Consider the following 15,621-nt stretch of genomic DNA (forward strand, 5'->3'; position numbering starts at 1 on the left):
TGCAAATGACGAGCTTTGCAAATTTATCTAAAATTAAGTGCTCTAAAACGCATTCAAATACAATTTAGGTATGGGAGGTATTAATTAGGAGGTATTTATGGAACAAAGACGAGTTTTTAAACAAAAATTTCCAAGGTGAAGCAGTGTGAGGTAAATGAACAATTAATTATCAGCAGATAAATTAATATGGAAATCCTTATTAGAATTTCCTGCTTTGGCCAATGCGTTGCACTTGTGAAAGATTGTCTAAAAAAAACTGGTTTACGACTACATTATACATAAAAAAATCCACTCAGAGCCCCAAACTTGTCACTGGATGAAATTACAAGTGTTACTTGCTTTTTTTTCAATTAGCCACTGATTTATTTCGGCAACTGTGATAGCAGAACTAACGAATATATTGATAGATAATTTTTAATTCAGTATAACACCAAGGATATCGACAGAGTGTTTACTTATATAAAAGTGGAATTCATTTAATAGATATCAATGAATCAATGGATAAACTAGCCTTGAAATCTGCTATTTCAGAAACTTATTCAATTTAGGATAAGAATATGATCTATATTCTGCCAATACAGCTTCGAATTAGAGCTCCTCGTACCGAAAAAATGCACAGTGGCGTATGATAATTGGTCTGCTAGTCGTTAATAATATATTTGCATTTAATACACTCACTCATCGGCTCAATAATTAAGGAATAGACCGTCTGGCTATCTCTCCAATTCCAAAGCAGATGTGACGGTTTCCTTCGTGCCCTTGCTCTAAGAGAGTGCATTCGTTTTCTCTAGTTTTGTGGCTTGAACGAACGGCATGCAGCCGCAGTTTCTTTGTGGAGTTACAACTGCAAGCTAGACACTTAAAGTGACTTAACTAATCATCGTCTGAATGGGACAAACAAATTCTGAACTTCTCTAAATTCAAAGTCATTACTACTTCATGATACTGTCGATTCACAAGTGATGTTAATCAGTAATGTTTTGATTAATCAGTAACGGAATTTCTTACCTCCTGCTTACCTCCTCGCAAGGTACTAAAGTGAAATACTGAAATCGAAATCAATAACTGAGGAATAAATTTCAAATTTGTTTGCACAGTTCCCTCGTATTCTCCCCGTACACGAAGAACTATTTTTAAATTTGTGTCTTCTGAGCCATCTTTGAATGTAATATCTCCATGACTCAATTTTTTACCATATTTTTTAATATAAGTACCTAAAAAATTTCGAACTGTACTACAGTTTGCGTCTTTTCATTGCAATTGTTCTGTTACTCAAGGGTTTTTAGAAATATGAAAATAGACCTTTTACAGTAGCACTACAATATCAATTGTAATGTTTGTAATGTAATATGCAGGTGACAGAAGCTTTAACATGCAGTAGATTTTTTAATTTACATATTTAGCTTTAATGCTTTAGAATAGGCGGTAAAGTGCTACTGAGAAATGGTTGTAGGTTTTCATGATTTCCTTGGAGTGCAGCATAGACATGAGCTTAGAAATATTCTCGAAAGGTCTCCTTTGGTAGGCTAGTAGCTCTATAGAGTTTTAATTAATTCATACTTTGCATACTAAGAGGAAGTTAAGGCATTTAATTAGGAACCCTCCAATCTACTTACATACACATGCGCGCACGCACACACACGCACATATATATATATGTTACCGTGAAAGACCGAAATTGGAGAATGTCGACTTTCACCAGGGAATATCAACATTCACCAAATACGTCGGTGAAAGACCGAATATTTCACTACATTCTTGTATATTCGAACCCTCACCGGTGTATGTCGACAATCACAGATATGCTCTGGTGAAAGTCGAAAAGAGAGGTCATAAAGTGCCATAATAGTTTAAGTTGTTGAAATAAATAAGATTTCAATCACATAATTTAGTAAGTTTTTTATTACTGTTATTTTATTTTCTCATTTAGAACGTACTGTATAATTAAGTAAGTTTTTAACTTCTATTATTTTAATTTCTCATTTTGAATGTATTGTGTGTTTTAGGTTCTCATGTTCTTAAGTTCTTATTTCAAGTCTCAAGTGCATTTATTCGCGACTGAATTACGGAGAAGAAAATATAATATTGTTATATGTTCAACATTCACCATTAGTACATGGTGAATGTCGACATTGACCGGTATAAGACAGAAATAAGAGTATTTGGAAAATATTTCGGACATACAACCAAGAGACTATGTGAATGTTGACATTCTCCAGATTTCTGTGTTTCACCGTAACATATATACATAGAGAGAGAGAGAGTCTTGGTTATATTGATTTTCTGGTATATATACGTTTATATATCAGAAAATAAATGTAACTAAATATATACACATAAGCCAACCAACAAACAGCTTACATACATAGGTCCCCACCAACCTACTTACATACCTATTCATATATATGTATATATATACCAGAAAATAAATGTAATCAATACTATATGTATACATATATGCAGGGGAATACAAAAGTCAATGAAGAGTTTTGAGAATTATATTTATGTAAATTTGTAATTTATAACAAAGGAATCAGCACAGAAATGTATAAAATTGCATTTATTTTAAGTTTTAAAGAATTTTATTATGTAAATTTTTTTAGTTACAATTATAACCACTAGATCACTAGATAGATGCGGGGGAACCCTGAATATTTCACACTACTTTTGAACTATCACTGTCACAGTTCTGCTAATTCTAATTAATATGGTCAGCACTTCTTTTCGCAACCAGGAAGGAAAGCAAGCATTGGATTTTATGAAATTCATGTCGGATGAAGCCACCCTGCTTTTTCTGCTAACAACTTTTATTTTCGAAAAAGAATCCACGGGTAAACTGTCACATTCAACAGAACTGCTAGGCTGGTTCAAGACCTGAAACTCTGAAAGTTTTGATTGCGAAGATACCTAAAATCTAAAGTACACAGAGACTCATCGTCATAGGCAGTTTTAAAAAAGGTTGTCTTCGGGTGGCATGAATCAAACAAATGCTTCAAGTTATGCTCAGAAATGATGATTGCCACAGTCGGCGTTTATTACGAGATATTTTGGGCCTTTTTTATGGCTTTTTTGCGGTGGACGTGATTATAATTGAATCTGCGTAATAAAATTTCCTAAGTGCCATGAATTAATACATTCCTACACTAGTTACTCTATTATATTCTGTAAATTTACGGAAATTTGTATTTATTAAATATTTACGTACTTTTAGATCAGCCTGTATACACAATGACAGCTTAGGTGCAAACATTAAAATGAGATGATGCTATTAAATAGAGCTCTTCAGCCGCTGGTTGCAGCTGTTTTGTATTTTATTTCAAGTAAAGAGTATTTGACGGTTCTCCAAAAATTTCTTTGCATCTTTGGACATTGCATTTTTCCTTTCCTATTTCTCCATTCTTTTTCAAAACATTTTAGCAAGTTCTTTGATTGACAATTTTTATGTCCCTTTTCTGATTGCACCTTTTAGAGCCAAATTATATTTGGCAATGCATAAAGAGAAGATTTAAAAGAGAAAGAGGTAAAAAAAAGGGGGGGAGAATACTAACGCTTTTGAATTTACTCAATATATTTTTGCTGAAAATGGCATAATTTCCTAAATTTGTTGAGCAGTAGATATGTTTCATTTCGTAATAACTTATTTTAAATATAAAATATGAACTATGTTAAGAAAATTACAGAGGATATTACGCAAAATATAATAGTATTTATACAACCGGTCGCATAAACAAACAACCATCTTTAATTTTAAATTACTTTAACATTATTCCTCTTTTCTGTTTTCTTTTCTGCTCTCATTATGACTTTGTTACTCTTCTAAATAAGTTTAATTTTATATGCAAAGATACATTACGACGAATGGCTTAACAATAAAACGAAAATAAGTGTCAAACGTTTCTTCATACAGATTTATTTATTTATTTATATGTTTACTTTTTTGCATTAAAAAATGACGCAGCCCTCTACACTTAGTTCGTCTTCATAAATACAGTTAAAATTTTACCTGTGCAAGTAAACAAAATCTATTACTAAATCTGTAAGAGATCAGGGATCAACACTCTTGAATTTACGCTTAATTATGTTTACCGTTTTAAAGAATTTTCAAGAAAAATATGATTATCTTCCTTTCAACTTTTAGCACATTTAACACTGAAGAAAAAGCTTTAGCAACAAAGAAAGTAAAAAAGGGGGGGAAAGAAATGTAAACCTGAAAAAACTTTTTCTCGTCAGCTCATGAATTTAAATTTATTAACAGGTATTTCTAAAAAAATGCCGAGAAATGGATTTTATTTTTAATGAGAGAAATTATATCTATTTCTTACAAACATTAATTTAATAATTCTTCGTTAAAAATTAATCTACTAAAAGTAAACAGCCTTGGGTAGAGAATTCAAGTCTTCAAAACATTTTCTGGGAACTTTCCGCATTAAAAATAAAGAAATTATATCAATAAATATTTAAAATAGTCTGAGTTAAATGTTTTTATTATTATTATGCTTTGCATAGAATGATATTTTAATCAAAATAATCTAAAGTTAAATACTTGCTCTTGTAACTCTTTCCGTTACTTTTTCCTATTTAATTTCTAATTGAGAACATACTCAATTTACTTTTCATTCAGCTATACAGATATAGACAGATTTTTAATCCTTCATTACATTTTTACAAAAGTCATATGCACATTTATCATATCTGAAGTATATAGTAAGCTTACAGATATGCTAAATATCTATAGATTTTATTTTCTTACTATATTTTTATTTGTTAAGTGGAAAAATTTAGTAGGTCACCTTTCACGTATTAAAAAAGTCTTATTCACTTTTTCATTATTCTTCATTTCAGACTTTAAATAATTAACTCCTGTTGACCTAAGAATATCATCGCAGCTAATATTTTTGCTGTAAAATTATAGAAATCCTTCAAAGGGGTTGAAAATTTTCCTTTTATAACAAAATAAAATTTGTACATTTTTCTCTGGAATTTTAAAACTGCAAATTGCTTTATAATATTCATCATTTCAAAGATAGTCTTTGATTTAATACTGCTTTTACTAATTTTTCAGCCAATCCTAAATTTCAACATAAATTTAATCAATAAGAAACGATGTCACTAGCAAAGATCTCATGAAACCTCCACTAATATCTAGATTTCGTTTTTGCTCTGTAGCAATATAATTTTAATCTTTCTTATACTAGGTACCGTTTTTTAACTATTTAAAATATAACAAAATCCGAAAGCTTAAAAAAATTAGCTGTTTAAAAAAACGCACACATATATGTAATAGTTCAGAATGCGAGAAAAGATACAAATAATTTTAATAAAGACTGATGACTGTAGACAGTGCTGACGTGTAAATTGAATAACTGCACATCTGCAGTCAGACGCTGCCTTTATGATTATTCAACATACTTTATTTCTTGACGAAGTATATTCTGAGACACCACTCCACTCATTCTAAATCACATTTTTGTAACTTTTCTACCTTTTAAGACAAATATAATTCATGAAATAGAAAGGAAAGTGACGACACGTTTGCTCAAAATAAGCAAAGCAGAGAAAGTCTGACGTTGTGTGGGCATGTAGGTGTGTGTGTGTATATATGTTATCATGAAAGACCGAAATTGAAGAATGTCGATTTTCACCGGAGAATATCAACATTCACCAAATACGTCGGTGAAAGACCGAATATTTCACTACATTCTTGCATATTCGGACCTCACCGGTGTATGTCGACAATCACAGATATGCTCTGGTGAAAGTCGAAAAGAGAGGTCATAAAGTGCCATAATAGTTTAAGTTGTTGAAATAAATAAGATTTGAATCACATATTTTAGTAAGTTTTTTTATTACTGTTATTTTATTTTCTCATTTAGAACGTACTGTATAATTAAGTAAGTTTTTAACTTCTATTATTTTCCTTTCTCATTTTGAATGTATTGTGTGTTTTAGGTTCTCATGTTCTTAAGTTCTTATTTCAAGTCTCAAGTGCGTTTATTCGCGACTGAATTACGGAGAAGAAAATATAATATTGTTATATGTTCAACATTCACCATTAGTACATGGTGAATGTCGACATTGACCGGTATAAGTCAGAAATAAGAGTATTTGGAAAATATTTCGGCCATACACCAAGCGACTATGTGAATGTTGACATTCACCGGTGAAAGTCGACATTCTCCACATTTCAGTGTTTCACCGTAACATATACATACATATAATACAGTTAATCGGAGGAAGGGGCTCCCAGACATGGCTGACTCGAGGCCACATACATACGTACACACACACGTGTAGAATAAAGAGACTTTGCCAGTTTTGTCTATTAAAGTATTGAACCAAAGATACTAATTATGCCGTCGAAGAATTGCGCAAATATTCAGATTCGAGCACGTAAGCGTAGACTCGCGTGTCTGCGGAGGAATGATTATGGAGCAGGTATAAGCTCACGAGGGATTTTCGGCGATCTGTGTGCTCCTATTCCTTTACGGCATTCGTCGTGTTTGCACACTAGTATATATATATATGTAGGTATTGCATATATATACTATATAGATATATATATATATGAAGTACCTTATTAAAATCACTTCCGCTCTAAGCGTATTTGAGTTTATTAAGTGACTGAGTTTAATAGACGGCGATTTGTAACATGCAAAATGGTTACCTGAATACCGATTACGATACCTGTTTTAATCTTGTCTAGTAAAATAATAATTAACAACTAATTCAATAATCGTGAAATAATAACTAAAAATTAATGCTAACATTAAGCTGTTGATGCAGTTTTGAAATTCATGTTTTAATTTTTATATAAACATTTTTATAATTTTTGTTGATAAAATTTTATTTCTTATAAACAACTATTTTATAAGTTTCATATTGTTCAGCAACAGTTTTCCGATCGCATTCTCAATCGTGTAAAACTAAAGATAATTTTTTATCAGTAAATTTCAGTTCAAGAGCTTTTCTTATTATTTGCATGTTTTTCTAAATTCGACTGCTGTTAGCATGTCATCATTTTTCTTTTCACTGCATCATTTTCGCTTTCAGTTTCTACAGTATTTTTTTTTAATTATTTAAAAAATTAATCTTCGTAATTTCTCTCACTGATGTCTGAAATATTAGCTATATTTTGCAGTTCTTCAGGGGCCTCTTCTCCTATATAAAAGCTATACTTTCGAAAACAGCTTTTAAGTGATTTTAAGAAATTAAATCCCTGCACAGACTATAACATGCATGGCCTCTAGCAGAAGTATCGACTTACTTAAATCATTCGAACTGTTTGTATTTTAACAAAATCGAGTTCTGTTCGCCATTTACTGAAAATCTTTCCTGTAATAATATTTGAAAGCTTTCATAATATACTAAAATTAAAGGTTGAATTTTAGAAATTGTATTTGCTGGAAGGGACACTAACGTTTTGCAGAAAGAGATTAAAGGCGAGTGCGCTGCACAGTTATTTAATGAGTAAAGCTAATTTTTCATTTTTCACTTCGCTGTCCTATATCGAAAGAAGATCGGTAAAAATAGTCTTTATCATCAATGAGTTCATGTTGGTACGGTAAACAAGAAGCAACTTCTTGACTCCTTTCAAACTTCTGGGGTTTTTGTGTTTGCCAATAACCAATAATGTCTTCTTAATTGTTGGGACCATACTGCGCGTTAATGCGCATAATTTAGTAACTTATTCCTTCAATTTCTTAAACAATCTGCTGCTTCTTTTAAATATTAATGGGTGTTCCGTAACACAGTCCTGTTTTGTCCGCATTATAAATTTTGTGTGCTTTGTATTCATTCATAGGGCCAAGTAAAACGTATTTATCCAATTACTAGCCGCATGATGATCTGCCTCTTTCTTCTCCCCATGCAGTTTCTGATCAGTGTTGGAATTCTTTTTCTCCAACTTGCGAGTCATCTGTCAATTGATACAAAATTCTCTCCTATGGTTCAGCGAATTAGTAGAGAAATCTTTATAAATAGAATAAGGTTTAGTTTTTTTTGTTTTAAAACTGTTCTAGAAGAGTAGTTTCAATATATGTTAATCTTCTGTTTCTTTTATTCTTTCTTGAGATATTTATTATTAGTTCTGCATCAGTTATGATTCCTTGTTTACGTAAATTGTGCAATACTGTTTGAGAAATTCTCACTTTAAACGTATTTTTCTTCTGGCAGTTTCCAAGAACATTAAAATCTTTTAACAGTTCATCCTCCAGCCTAAGTCTTTTCGCTTGACATTTTCGACTTGTTACAAGTTAAGCTTACAAGTTTAAAAAAATGCTTCTTCTAGTCATTTTTCAAATTTCAAAACTTACGTTTCTAGCCAACAGAAAGTCTGTTTAGTCGATTTGTCGCTTCTTGATTAGAAGCATGACTAGTGCTTTCTTTTCCTTTCATTCAGCCTAGAATTTCCACTTCGTTTCCATTTAAAGACTATTAATGTTCGCTATGCTAAAAATTTCATAAACTTTTTTTTAACTCTGTGGACATAATGTGTTGATCCCAAAGGGTAGATTAACCAAAGTGCTGAAGTTCACCCTAATTCAGTCCCCGAAAGTGCTAATGAATGTACTCTATTCAGTGCAATCTATACGAATATAATTACAGCTCATAATACAGTATGGTTGATGTAAATTTTAAATTTAAACCTAACTCCCAATGCCTTTGCTAGTGCACAGTATTGAATTTACTACACAAAATAGTGCAGAAGAATTGTACCTACTTACCTTATTAGGTTTTGCCATATTTACATGTATCTGTCTGTCTACATTTAAGTAACCATAAATCAACCCATTTGCAAACTTCCAAGAGAACATATATTTTGAAAGGATAGAGGAATGATAAATTTTTATCGTGACACTTTTTCTTTCGGATTCCCGATAATTATCAGGTCACTGAAATTTTGATGATGAATTTCGCACCATGACAGTTCTTGTAATTATGCCTAGATTCTGGCCTGATTTAGGCTTTGCACAAGAAAATAACATTTTAGCTAAATTAGTAAGAAAAGAAGCCAGATTTTCACCAGACTCTGCGTATTCATACAAGAAAAAATTTTTCATTCGTTGTCACTTATGTATGTGCATCTCCCTGCACCCCACTAGCGACGCCCACGGTAATATCATTTCAGAAAATTTCCTCATTGGCTATGCTTATTTATGGTAATCACATGAAGTAATTTAAATTCGTACACTCATCACTTGATTTCGCTGATCACATGTTAGTGCATCAATTATTAAATATTTTGTTTTCGGTTGTATCCGTGACAATATAAATAATTTGAATTCTTTAAAATTTCTTTCCTAATTAAATTAATGAGTTAGAATTTATACAATTTTTAAAACCTTGCATCGACGTTTTAGAGTTCGCTGTAATAAGTATTACGAAATTGCATGTAATTTGTAAAGTAATATCTTAAAATTTTCTCCAATTTTAATTTGCATTTCCATTATCAGCAAATAAACATTATGTTTACCTTCCCTAAATGTAAAATAAACTTCAGTTTACCCTAAAGGCCCCAGCCGGGGCGTATCCTGAATTTCCATAACGGGCATGCTGCTAACCACCAAATATTTCGAAAATTATATTGGTAAATGAAAAATGGAATTACATGTATTTGAAAGTGAGTGGAGTTCCACCCGTTTATCTAACAACTAAGTGTGGAGGAACCTCGTGAACAGCTAAGCAAATAATCTCTTAAGTTCAGTAACAGAGACGTAAAACTCACGTAGGGTTAATTACCCTTAGTTTCTCAAAATAAGAATGAACAGTCGGTCACGTTCTCAGGGCGCACAGCAAAACCTCCACTTCTGCTTAAACTGAAAAGTAAGAAATAATAACTTATGCTTAACTAAAAAGATGTAACCGAGGCTACCGCACATCTAACTAGTTGGCCCCTAAATATTGAATAAGCTAGCGAAGCTATCAAGGGCTTGTAATACGGCCTAGGTTAGTAACAGCTTAGAGAGACGTGGCCAAAAGACGCTAGTCAGAAAACGTGTGCTAGTCAGAAATTCTGAGGCTCTCTCTCGAAGTCAGTGGAACTTCGACTTAAATACTACTCTTACTCATTTGCATTAAACGCGATTCTAAAAACACATTCTGGTAGAAAATTGTAAGCTGAAATTAGGATGAATAGGAAAGGAGCTTTAATTTAAAAATAACTGTAAAATACCTAGGATAAACATTATAAGTTGAATGTAGTATCTGCGCATTAATATGTTGTTAAACACTGTATAATATGGAAAATAATTAAATGCATATAAAAAATTTTTAATTTTTAAGATTTAAGTCTTGAAATGAAAGTTTTTTTGGGTAAGGTTTGTAGTTAGTTTGCATATTAACCATTAATAAAAAGCTAACTTTACACTAAATGTACAGTACAGTGTAAAACTTCGAAACAGAATACTCGTCTTTGCGTAATAATAATGCCTAAAACATAATAATTGTACCAAATTCAGCGCTAAACAACGAACACTTATTTCCTCCATCTGAATGCGATAAAAGTACCGCATGCAATATAGGGAAAATTCGAATATACTTTCGTGTTGAGAAAGGGGGAAAAAAAGAAGAAGGATTTTCCCTTTGTCCTTGTAAAATATACTATTTCATTAATAATGCTGGTATTCACCTAGCATATACAAGACACGACAGCGCGCGTGTTCATTTCGTTTTAAATTTCTGATTCTAAATAAAATTGATGATTTATTGCAAAGCTGTGAATTTAAAGTAATTAATAAGAATTTTATTGTTCGATTTGAGCTAAAAAACAATAATTCCTTTTTATTTGCTATTTCGAATTTATAGGCATGCGCAGCATGCAAAGCATGCCCAAGACAGACGTCGCCTCTGATTATCAGCCAGATTAACTCTGTATCCAAATTCAAAAGAAAAAGTATTAATTTAATACTCATAAAAACATAACAGATTATCAGTAATATTTTATAGCTTTCGCTTGCAAACCGTCAAACCATCTTCTGTCAAATAATTATCTTTTCATCCTAATAGCTCCTGAATTAAATGTTTTATTATTTCCTTTGTTAAGATACATAACGTAGAATTTACAATGTTTTAGCTGCTAGCTGAAAGGAATATGATTGTTTATTTTTCTAGAAGAATACATTCAATTATTTTGATATCGATGCGAATGTCATTCTTCACGCTGAAAAAAAAATAAATTGATATTCTTTCCGGCACAAGAATAAGATGCGTCGTTTGTCATTTTCTAAGGCAAGTTTCTTGTTAAAACATACTTGATGTACAAAGGCATTCCAATAAGCTTAAGCATACCGATGCCCTGCGCTATATTTGAGTTGAGAAAAAGTGTCTTTGCTATTGCAACACTGTGTCATATTACGATGGAATGTTTCCTTACTTTGAAAGCCCGTTTCTGTTATCATGCTGGAAAAAGAAAGAAAAGATTCAATATACTTAAATACTGAAATTTATAATCTTTTCATAAGCTCAAAGCATAATATTCATTTTCAAAAACGCTTTCGAATGCGATATCACATGTGTGCATTTGGTAGAAGAAGGAAAAAGAAGAGAGAAATACTGAATTCTCGTTTTTATTACCTACGCACGCGGAAAAGTTGGGGGGGGGAAGATGTGGAATCGAGTTTTAAAATACATAAGTTCGAAAAGTAGCATCCTTTGTTGAAAAGCTGGCATACATGAGGCAAAAGATTGAAGCTCCCGCAAAAGAGCTTCACTCTTTGTTACCTCTGTCTAAAAACAGTTTATTTGCCAGCGGCGAACTTTTCGCTTTGCAGATAGGTATCCGCATCCGATACGGTTCCATTCACACGGAACCATTTTGGGGCCATTTTGGTAAAAGCTACTAGTTGCTGACTGTTATCGGTGAAGCACTCATCCTCATCTCTCTTCGGAAAGAAAAGCTGTTGTACTGGGAGGGGGAAATTTTCGGCACTATTTCGGGAGAGCTGGTGTAAGTCATTGTATCTTTTGGCAGCCATTAAAACAGGCTTAAGTGTATAACTAGCGTAGCCTATCACTTGATACAAGAGAGCTTATATTTAGGTTGTCTCGCTAGAGTGATTGACAACAAGCCGGACTCTTAGCGGAATCTTTTTTTCTTTTTTTTTTTGGTGTGTGTGTGTGGGAGAGAGAGAGAGAGAGAGAGAGAGAGGAAGATCACGGATGATGATAAATATTGGTACTCGGCAATGAATATTGATTGTTGACACATAAAAATGCTCTGTTTGACTGCTGTCTGTTACACCCTCAAGATGTGAAGCTTCTTATTTTAGATGTTAAAGGATTTTGTTTCTCTGCACATTTTCTTTCTTTTGAGTTCTGTGAAAGTATAGTGATCGTGAAGATTCTGGATAACATGTAACGATGATTTAACTAGCATTATAACGATTTCTCTTTTCTCAAGTATGCAAGTGCTTACTTTGTTTTTTTTAGTTGTTTTCAAAGCCTGATAATTACAAATTAAACATGCTTTTCCTTTTATTCTGTTGCATGAAATTTATAATATTCGTTTTTCGCGCAGTTTCGAATTTACTGTTCTTATTTTACTCGCGGAAGATCACGGATAATGATAAATATTGGTACTCGGAAATAAATATTCATTGTTGACAGATAAAAATGCGCTGTTTGACTGCTGTCTGTTACTTCCTCAAGATGTGAAGCTTCTTATTTCAGATGTTAAAGGATTTTGTTTCTCTGCACTTTTTCTTTCTTTTGATTTTAGTGAAAGTATAGTGATCGTGAAGATTCTGGATAATATGGAACGATGATTTAACTATCATTATAGCGATTTCTCTTTTCTCAAGTATGCAAGTGCTTACTTTGTTGATATTGGTTGTTTTCCTAAGTCTGATAATTACAAATTAAGCATGCTTTTCTCTTTATTCTGTTGCATGAAATTTATAATATTCGTTTTTTGCGCAGTTTCGAATTTACTGTTCCTATTTTACTTAGTAACTTCACCACTAAGATCATTAAATTTGAAGTTCAAAAGATCCAAATTTATACCCAACAATAAAAGGGAATATTAAAAAAGATGGTCTCATTCAAATACCAAATGTTTGTTTATTTATTTGAATATGGCAAGGCACACGAAGGCTGTCTGCTTAAAGGAAAACTGATTAAGGTGATTCAAATTACTGATTACTAATTACAGACGTAAGCTCTTCTTCCGAAGCATCTCTTCTCCAAAAATATATATATATATAGCAAATAAATAAATAAAAATTTTAAATTAAAAAATTCCTCTCATCTGAGGTTGATTCACAATCTAATTTTAGATTAGGAAAAATTGATAATATTTCTCTTGGAGTATAATATACTTGTGTGTCAGAAATAAGTTTGTCTTCACTTCCTTTTAAAAAACTATAGAAACCATTCCACTTCATTATCAAAATGCATAACACTTGCTTAATTTTTATAAATATGTTTTAATTTTTACAAGACTTTTCTTTAAATTCAACGAATTTAAATTAAATATTTTAAAATTTTCTATATGGTTTTATATACTTCGTTTCTAAGAGCGAGTTGTGTTATTGTATTGCCATAATTAATGTTAAATAGAGTAAAAATAATTTTCACGCGTTGAAAGCGATTTATATCCTTCATTAATTTTATCCCCCCCCAAAAAAAAAGTTTCTTTTCTTGTGGCCTGCAATTTTGTTCTTTAAATGTCAAAAATGTCGTTGTAATTGCCTTTTTCTATGTTAAAAAGTTCATGACGCAGCTGAGCAATGAAATTTTTCCAGCATTTTAATAAATGAACTCCTTTGCATACGATGTTTAGCCGTTTGTAGAGATTTACTGGTGGCAATCATTCTCTGTAAAATGGTGTTCCAAATTACTGTAATGAATATCGTTTCATATCTGCACATTTTTTAAAAATAAAGATGTGGCCTCCATTACAGTTATTTTCTTTTTCGAACTTGAAGCACATATATCAGATAAGACTACTTTTACACGGTTATAACACATTTTTAATGTCAGTACTGCTCTTCAACATCATCTAATATCGGACAATTTTTTATTCATTGAATTACTTTCGCACTATTTTCAGCTGCTTGCTCAAAATTTGCAAGCAATGAAAGGGAAAAAATGGGGAAAGGCAAATAATGTTTGCACATAAAATATTGAAAGCCTTACTACAGATTTCTGCAGCAAAACTATACCCATTTAATTTAAAGAATGATTCGAGCAAGAGCTGTATTTAGGTCGCACTCGGATTTTAGCATTTAAATACTAACCTGCCATGCTGAGTATTTTCCTGACAGATTTACTACATTGTCAAATATTTGCCCTCAACAAAGTTTAGTACCAATAGCTAACTTTGCTTAATTGGGCGATATCTTTTGTTCTAAATATGGTGCTGTATGTTCTTCAATTGATGTTAAACCCTAGAAACCTTTCTTTTACGCCACCACTTGGCTATACGTATCGTATAACCAATGTCAATTGATCAATATGCGAATTATCAGGTGTAGAGTCGAGTATAAGACTGTTGTAAGATGCTGATTTGACGTCTTCTGTTATAAATGTTATTAAATATTTGTTAATGATATTGATAAATTCCCGACAAATAACTTTCCTCATCCTCAATTACCATATTTTTTAATGCGTTTTCAAAAACTGTCATATTTACTGAGCTATTCCAAAGCATGTGAAATAGTTTTCTTGCTTGCTTAAATTCCGATTTCCATCACTGTTAAGTGCTAATCGATAGAATAATTTTTTCATTTGATATAATTCTTTTCAACATTTTTTTCGAGTAGTTTTCTTCCTATTCTGTCTGTTGCAATAGATCACAATCGATTCTGTTTGAAGCTGAAGATCCTTCATACAAACTACATATTTGAAACATTATGTATGTAAAATTAAGCAAGGTCCTAATGCATTCGTACAAAGAAACTTTGAGTGTGACGTTAATGAGTCGTATTATAAGTTCAGAAAAGTTTGGATATATTTGTTCAAGATCAGTTGTTGACATAGTACTTACAAGAACTATTACAGATTTTCTGCTCTTTTTCAAAATAGTAGAAGGGAATTTTAATGGTTGAAATGTTAATATTAATGTGTTGCTTTTACTTTGGTAATAAACGATTAGATAAGAAAGTACAAAGCAACAGTGAACGTAATAACAGTGTTATCTCATTTTGCAAGAGAAGGAATTTTTCAAAAATGTACTACGATTTAAATTCATCCTTTGTTTAATAAATTATTCAGCATATAAATTAAAACCATGCTTAAAAAACAGAATTAAGTTCCTGACGTTGTCGATACTTTTATAAAGGATATCCGGTTAAAGCTAACAATTTAACGTAAAGATGCTAGACACTATGCAGGACCACGCTGGAAAGGTTTTTGCCTTGATATACCCTAGACAACTTATGCAGATATGGCAGTCCCATTCTGAAAAGCCATACAAGTGAAAGGCTATTATAGGCATTTAAACTACTAACAGAAGGCAATAAAGATAAACGTATTTGTGGCGCGAATGTTTATATCAAAAATTTTCAAAGCGACAAATAAATTGATAAGTTAAAAGATAGCTTTCGAAAATGGATACATGTGTAAAGAATATTATATTTTTTCATTTGCAGTGGAATAAACTGTAATCTAATATTTCATATTCTA

The sequence above is a fragment of the Stegodyphus dumicola genome, chromosome X1 (assembly GCF_044657685.1).
Source record: "Stegodyphus dumicola isolate Sdum_Otavi_A_Nest chromosome X1, ASM4465768v1".
Classification (NCBI taxonomy): Eukaryota; Metazoa; Arthropoda; class Arachnida; order Araneae; family Eresidae; genus Stegodyphus; species Stegodyphus dumicola.